Source organism: Carcharodon carcharias, chromosome 9 (genome assembly GCF_017639515.1).
Source record: "Carcharodon carcharias isolate sCarCar2 chromosome 9, sCarCar2.pri, whole genome shotgun sequence".
NCBI classification, from domain to species: domain Eukaryota; kingdom Metazoa; phylum Chordata; class Chondrichthyes; order Lamniformes; family Lamnidae; genus Carcharodon; species Carcharodon carcharias.
Window position 1 is genome coordinate 15,402,674 of NC_054475.1, and position 6,390 is coordinate 15,409,063.

Genomic DNA, 6,390 nt, shown 5'->3' on the forward strand with positions numbered 1-6,390 from the left:
TTTATTATAAGTAGAAAGAGTGCAAATTGATGGTCGTATGAAAAGCATAAATCACAGCATGAGATAAATCCAAAAAAGAAGATAGCTAGTTCTTATTTCTATAAGGCAACCCAAGCATTAGACTTTACTTGTTACTGATTTGAGATTCTTAAGTGAAAGCAAGGGTATCCATCAAATATTAAAGTAAAATTACCTTAATCCCTGAGTGTGAGTGCGTCATTAGAATAGATCTGTAGACAATCTAAAGTGTCTAACAAATCTGAAATTATTCGAGTTTGGGTTGAGATAATTTTAATGAATTTTGGGGTTGTACAATTACATAGTGGTTACATAGAAGATATGTATTTGATCAATAATAGACCACCCTTAATTAATATCCCATATTTGGTGAAAGGTCGAACTATTATAATGAGAATGCCCGTTCAACTTGTAAGAAATATAGCTTTGAACTTATTCTTGAAAATTAAACCTTAAGTAATGGTCATGTGGGTCAGTTTTGCTTAGTCAAGGTACAGTATCCAGCAAGATAATAAGATTTGAGGCTCAGCATTCTTTTATCTGATTGCAGTTTTAATTATCAGGGCTAACCACTGTATGCTTACATGCTAGTGTAATAACAACACCCATCGGATATTGCTTTTTAGGTCTGTGCATATCTTATCGGTGAATTCACATTGCTGTGAAAGGAGTTAACCATGTTGTTTTGACTCCTGTTAAAATATGTTTTACTGTGAGTTTCCCCAAAGTAATTTTTAACATAATATTCATGTATTAATTCCATATTATTTAACCCTTATTCCTTCACAGTACATTCCAGACCTTAGCCGCTCGCTGCATGTAAAAAGCTTTCCTCATGTCGCTTTTGCTCCTTTTGCCAATTACTTTAAATCTTTGCCCTCTTGCTCTCGATCTGTTTACGAGCGGGAACAGTTTCTCCCAATCTAATCTGTCCAGACCACTCATGATTTTGAACACATCCATCGGATCTCCTCTCAGCCTTCCCTTCTCCAAGGAAAACAGTCCTAACTTCTACAATCCATCTTCACAACTGAAGTTCCTCATCCCTAGGACCATTCTTGTGAATCTTCCATGCTCTCCCCAGTGCCTTATTCAATCGTCAATTCCACACTCCTCTGTGTGTGCCTCTCACTATCTGTGTATCTCGCTGTCTCTCTCCCTCTGCCTTTCTGTGTGTTGCTGTGTGCACTTCTCACTGTTTTACTCTGTCTCGATCTGTCCCTCTGATGGTGTATCTCTCCATCTCAGTCTCATTGTCTGTGTATATGTGTGTGTGTGTGTGTGTGTGTGTGTGTGTGTCTTTCTTTCTGTCCTTCTCCTTGCCTTTGTCTCTGTGTCTCCATTATTCACTCCCTCTCTGTCTCTCTCTCTCCCTCTCTCTGAGTCTGGGCAGCAGAAATGCTGCAGAAGCTTCTTTCCCATCCTGCCCAGGGGAGAAGTGGTGTGTGTGCTGTGGAGGGGGTTGGAGAAGATGTTGGTGCCATGCAGGTGTAAACCTCAGGCCTGAACTGCATCATCAGTCTAGGCAGTATCTGCAATTTGCACAGGAGAGTGGGAAATTCCAACTGGCTGTGCGCTACCATGTTTAGAACAACCAAAGGAATTTCCAGTGCTAAATTAGGCCATTTAGCCCAGCCTATTTGTGCTGGCTCTTTGCTAGAGCAATCCAGAACTACTTTCACTCCTCCACTCCTCTTATTGTAGCTCTGCCTTTCTCTGCTTCAAATATTTATATAATTTGCCCGACAGGATCTGTCGGTCACTTTCTCAACACATTCCTGTGGTAAAGTAATCCAGGCTCCCACACACTACATCATGTTCTCCTGAACTCTCGTCCTCACTCCTTCTGTGATAGCTTAAAACTGACAACCCTCCATTAAAGCATCACAATGATTCACTTTCACAGCTACAGAGCATGTTACACTTTAAACAGGTTTGTTTAGGTACAGGCATTAAGACTCAGTCTAATAAATTCATCTGGAAGTTAAAACTGTAGCAGTGCAGGACTAGGGGGTGTGCCCATGTCATTCAGAAATATCCACCAAGGTTACGCATTAGAAAATTATTTCCACACGCAACAGGAACAATTTCTTAATGAAGAGATTACCAGTCCTCTCTATTATATAAGAACTGGATGGTATAGTTTTTGCATGAAATGTCTGAGATTTCTAGTGAGTGAGTTTTGAGTGAATTTCCCAATCGTACACTCTCAGTTTCACCAATGGGAGCAAAAGAAACATTTAGCTACGGACTGATTTTTTTGCTTTCACCCTCTCTGTCTTGGAGCCAAGAATTATTAAGTTTTGCTGGGAATATTTGTAAGAACATAACAAATAGGAGCAGGAGATGGCCATACTGCTCCTTAAGTTTGCTTCACTGTTCAATAAGGTCACAGCTGATTTTTTATCTCAGCTCCAGTTTCCCACCCGACAACCAACCCACTGATTAGCATCAAACAACACAGTATAAATGGTTCCAACTGTCACTGCAAATCCTTTATTAATCCACACTGTGACCCCTGGCCTTGACCTCACTGTGACCCCTGGCCCGGGCCTCACTGTGACCCCTGGCCCAGACTTCACTGTGACCCCTGGCCTTGACCTCACTGTGACCCCTGGGCCAGCCCACAGCATGATTCACAGCCCAATACTCAGCGTGGCCCCTAGCCCAATCTTCAGAGTGACCCATACTAAAGTGCATGTTGTGACCCCACAATCACCATTCATTACTCTACAATATCTGTTGGCCACAAGTTAAAAATATATAAAAACATAGGAAGACTTATGAGAAAGATGGAGGCCATTCAGCCCATCATGTCCATGCTGGCCATAAAGATCTGTCTAACTTAATCCCTCCTTGCAGCTTTATAGCCCTTTATATTACTGTTAATTTAGACTGTGAAATTGTTATAACTTTCCTCAGCTTTCTTTTCTGGTTCTGGACTCTCGCTGTCCTCTGATTCCTCAACTAAAATGATATGGTTCACATGGGAGCACAGGCCCAAGTGTTGTGGGGGGCTACCCCTCATGGCATGAATGACAGCGAAGACCTAATGCCATCAAAGGTCAGAGGCTGGAATCCTGTGGCAAGTAACCCCTGACTCCCCAAAGCCTGTCCACCAACTACAAGGCATAAGTCAGGAGTGTGGAGGAATACTTCCTACTAGCCTGGGTGAGTGCAGCTCCCACAACACTCAAGGAGCTTGACACCATCCAGGACAAAGCAGCCCACTTGATTAGCACCACATCCACAAACATTCACTCCCTGCACCACCAACGCACAGTAGCAGCAGTGTGTACCGTCTACAAGATGCACTGCAGCAACTCACCAAGGCTCCTTTGACAGCACCTTCCAAATCCATGACCACTACCATCTAGAAGGAGAAAGGCAGCAGATAGATGGGAACACCACCACCTGCGAGCTCCCCTCCAAGTCACTCACCATCCTGACCTGAAAATAAAGCGGCCGTTCCTTCACTGTCGCTGGGTCAAAATCCTGGAACTCCCTCCCTAACAGCACTGTATGTGTACCTACACCACTTGAACTGTAGCGGTTCAAGATGGCACCTTCTCAGGGGAATTAAGGGTGGGCAATAAATGCTGGGCTACCCAGTGATGCCCACATCCCATGAAAGAATAAAAAAATTCCCTCAGGAGCAGAAACCCTGATATAGAAGAACTTGATTAATTGTCGTATCCATACTCTCAGCATAGATCAGGGATGAAACCTGGAATGGTGTTGGGAAGCATTTCCTCACCATGGGAAGTGAAATTCTCTCCACCAAAAATGGGACCATTAGATTTTTGTTTGGTAAGGGATGGGGAGGTCTCATGACGCAGTGGATAGTGTTTCTGCCTCTGAGCCAGAATCTCTGGGTTCAAATGCCATTCCAGGAATTGATAGCCAAGGAAAGTGTGTTTATAACTTGGCCAAACAGGCTGATTATCAACCCTGCAAATGCTTCCAACACAGGCCAATGGCAGGAAGTAAGAGTGGAAGAGACTGCTGGTCAGCCGTGTGATGGAAAGAAATTGGAGCCTCTACCATCACCCTCCATAACTCCAGGCTACAACATGCAGGTAAAAGTGTATGTTGCCATAGCAACTTGGATTGCTTGGGGGAGGGGTAGGCCAGCTGGTGTGGATCAGATTGGTGCCAACACCATGGGGTATGATCCACCATGGGATATGGTCTGGCTGGGGTGGATTTGTGACCTGCCTCCTTACCCTACCTGTGGTGGGGGCTGTGGCATTGTGGGTCAGACCTGCCTTCAAGTATGGGGAGGGGAACAGGTTTGAGGGGCTGAATGGCCAACTTCTGTTCAATGATCTTTCCTATGTGGTGTTCTTGGACTACTTCTCAACCAACCACTGCCTGGGGAAAGTGGTTTAGTTCACTGAATCCTCAGGTTTGTGAAAAATGTTGACCGGCACTCTCACCGCTTGTCAAAATATACAAAGATCATCACAACTCCACAATAGAGGAAAACATAATGTTTCAAAATAAACACCCTTGACCCTCCCTAAACAAACATTTTTTAAAATTAATTCACAGGATGTGGCTGCGCTGGCTGGGCCAGCCTTTATTGCCCGAGCCTAGTTGCCCTTGAGCTGCCTTCTTGAACCACTTGAACCCACAGTGCTGTTAGGGAGGGAGTTCCAGGATTTTGACCCAGCGACAGTGAACGAATGTCTGATATATTCCCAAGTCAGGATGATGAGTGACTTGGAGGGGAACTTGCAGGTGGCGGTGTTCCCATATATCTGCTGCCCTTGTACTTCTAGATGACAGTAGTCGTGAGGTTGTTAAGTGCTGTCTAAGGAGCCTTGGTGAGTTTCTGCAGTGCATCTTGTAGATGGTACACACTGCTGCCACTGTGTGACGATGGTGGAGGGAGTGAATGTTTGTGGATGTGGTGCCAATCAAGCAGGGCTGCTTTGTTCTTTGTACTTTGTCACCCCCCTCTCCTTCAACATGCCCATAACATTCACCCCCTCTCCTGCAATATCCCCCACAAACCCAATCCACCAGCCCCCTGAGATGCATCCCCTTATCCAACATCCCCCACAATTAGCCCTGACCTCCAGCCCCTCTGACAATTACATGTGACTCTCCAACAACCCCCAACATGTTTACTCCTGACCCTCCAGCAAGCACCAACTGTCCCCAGTCCCCCAGCTCTCTCCCAATGGCTCTCAGCGCTGCTGAGCGAGTCTCTAATTCTCGGTATCTGGAATTGTACACGTGGCCCACGTGAGGCAACAGGTTTCATTCCCACTGGGTTCCAGCAAAAATCAGCCAGAGAGGCTGAAATCCCGGTCTGATCCAAACAGCTCCTGAGAACAGCCCAGGCAAACGGAGTCCACTTATTTCGTCCGTATATTAACGTTAAGGGATCCTCCGAATGGCACATAAAGCATCAGGCTCTGGGTCTGAGAGAGAGGGAGCGGGACAACTCTCCCACTCCAAACCGACTGCTTGTCCCTCTCAGCCGGACTTTCAAACAAAAGCTCACAGATTGAAACTTCACAGCGACCGACAGGAGGGAGCCCAGGAACTATTCCGGTAAATGATCGCCTCCAAACAGCAGCAACAAAACTTTACCAACTCTGCGCAGCCAGAGAAGACGCGAGTGACAGAGCAGAGAGTCAAAAGAGGGAAAAACAAAAGGTGAAAGAGAGAGAGAGAGAAATGTACAGTGACAGACAAACCGAGATGCAGGAAATAATTTCGATTTGGTTACAGTAAATTTCAGTGCAGGGTGTAGTTCACAAACCTTCTCTGGGTTGAGTTTAGACAGTGACCTAGCGCTGGCTTCCTGGCTCCATTCTGAGTGCAATGCATTGTTAAAACTACATGAGCCGATGCAGTTCGTGCCCCACTCCTCCTCCTCTGCTCAGGTTTCCATGGTGATTTTGGCAAGTTGACACCCTGCTTCCTGTCAGGACTCCATCCCATTCTCACAGTTCCTTCGCCTCCGTCACATGTGTTCCGATGATGCCACTTTCCAAAACAGTTCCTCTGACATGTCTTCCTTCTTCCTAAACCGAGGTTTTCCACCCAGGGTTGTTGACAGGGCCCTCAACCGTGTCCAGCCCATCTCCCGCACATTCACCTTACACCTTAATCTCCCTCCCAGAACCATGATAGGGTCCCCCTTGTCCTCACTTATCACCCCACCAGCCTCCGCATTCAAAGGACCATCCTCCGCCATTTCCGCCAACTCCAGCATGATGCCACCACCAAACACATCTTCCCTTCACCCCCTCCCCCCCCCCACCCCGGTGGCATTCCGCAGGGATGTTTCCCTCCGGGACACCCTGGTCCACTCCATCACCCCCTACACCTCAACCCCCTCCCATGGCACCTTCC

The 6,390-nt window shown here is 46.3% G+C and overlaps 1 protein-coding gene across 1 annotated transcript in view; it reads right to left on the reverse strand.

Annotated features, from left to right (window-relative positions):
- Positions 1–5,973, reverse strand: part of LOC121281771 (monocarboxylate transporter 1-like) — a 35,144-nt gene extending 29,171 nt beyond the window's left edge. Inside the window, exon 1 of the mRNA XM_041194734.1 lies at positions 5,795–5,973. The gene's annotated coding sequence lies outside the window, so the exon portion shown is untranslated. The remainder of the gene's footprint in view (positions 1–5,794) is intronic.
- Positions 5,974–6,390: the final 417 nt, after the last annotated feature.